The sequence below is a fragment of the Corvus cornix genome, chromosome 2 (genome assembly GCF_000738735.6).
Source record: "Corvus cornix cornix isolate S_Up_H32 chromosome 2, ASM73873v5, whole genome shotgun sequence".
Lineage (NCBI taxonomy): Eukaryota > Metazoa > Chordata > Aves > Passeriformes > Corvidae > Corvus > Corvus cornix.
The window spans coordinates 80,068,459-80,070,078 of record NC_046333.1 but is presented as its reverse complement, the minus strand read 5'-3'; the positions used below and the strand labels follow the sequence as shown (position 1 = coordinate 80,070,078).

Genomic DNA, 1,620 nt, shown 5'->3' with positions numbered 1-1,620 from the left:
TAGGTTTTATCATCTATGTCAAAGCCAAACAGAAGGGAAGGGAGAGTGGGAAGTGTTGGGCACGATATATTTGAGCAGTGGGTTTATTCTATACATGGTACCCACATGCCTATCCTGGAATGCTAAATTATTGTGGAGCTTGCTCAACACAGCTTTTTTCCTTTTAACTTTCTGGCTTTTTCTTCTTCAAAGCAGAATGCATCTTTCTTTCCAGGCTAATCCATTTGCTTCACACAAATTCATAGTCTTTCTCAAAGGTTCATAATCAAGGAACAAATCATAAATTAACTGAAGCAAAATAGCAGCTTACTGGCATACAAAATTGGAAAACAGGTAACTTATGTTCTGTTTTATCCTTGAAAGAACAGAATTCATGGTGATTTACATATTTAATTTTTAAACAATTAACATTAAAAACCTTTCTGTTCCACTGATTCTTACCTGTAGCATCCATATTCTCTCTGTAAAGTGAAGAAGTGATGGTAATGATGAAAAATGTGGCTGAAGAGGAAAGAATAGAGAAGGTAAATATTATTAATGGCTCAGTAAAATTGCACATATTGTGAAACTGCTGTGTAGCTCAAGTTCTCTCTCCCTGGCCATTGTCTTGCAATCCTGACTTGGTTAAATTTTTTATGACTATATGTATCTCCTGTTAAATGATTCTTTGCCTTTATTTCTTGAAAACCTCTCATCTTTTCCCTGATGTTCTTATGAAGGGCAGAGACTTAGCTACTGTAATTTTGTGTTGCAGGTGTCCTGATCTCAAAACTGTGTTTTTGCTGCCACATTCTGAATGGCTATATTGTAGAAAAACAATGAAATCTCCTCAGATTTCTTCTATTAATATTTTCTTTAAGTGCTTAATGTGAACTGAAAATTTGAAGAGATTCAACTACGTGCCCTAAATTGATGCACAACAACCATTATGAGAACGTATCACATAATAACCTAGTTTATTATTTTAAAATATATGTGTCTTTGATATTCAAGACAATATCTGTGTCTCCAGTCCTATGTGGATATGAGGTTACGATAGAAATTGCTGGTATAATAATTGTATAATAATTATCTGATAGACTGGTGTTGGGCTTTTAGGAGTTCTCCTTGGTTTGTTTTTTTTTTTCTGTTAAAGGAATTTTCCCCATACATGTTGCTAGGGGGACAAATTACTGGGTAGTTCAGAAAGACAAACGACCTAGCCATTGAATGAGGGGTGCATCTGACTACTCTTTTGTTTCACCTAGGTGTGTGGACAGTCGGTCCCCGGCGTTCAGATGGAGAGGGAGGCTGCTTTCTTCGGCTGATTTTTTTTCCTTCTGCCAGAGAAACCGTGGGATCCTAAACCCGCCTTCCCTGCCCCACTGGGAGCTGGACCATGGCCACCCTGCCCCCACCATTGCTTTGAGCCTTCACTGTGTTGTAGCCGTGCTCGCCCTGCCTGCCCAGACCTCCGGGGGTGGGGGAGGGGTTTTCTCCGTTTGGATACATCTCGTCTGCCATCCGGGATTTGTGCTCGTCCCTGCCGTTCCAGCCTGCTGTTCCCGAGGGTCCGGCCGGACACCGGGATCGGCTGCCCAGGGGTTTGTGAAGCCTTTGTCCCATCCCTTCCCGGGATCC

The 1,620-nt window shown here is 41.2% G+C and overlaps 1 long non-coding RNA gene across 1 annotated transcript; it reads left to right on the top strand.

The window, feature by feature from the left end:
* The first annotated feature begins 233 nt into the window (after positions 1-233).
* Positions 234-1,313, top strand: LOC104685892. The gene is made up of 3 exons (XR_751223.3): positions 234-333; positions 448-524; positions 1,248-1,313. It is a non-coding gene; the product is annotated as an uncharacterized LOC104685892 (long non-coding RNA).
* Positions 1,314-1,620: the final 307 nt, after the last annotated feature.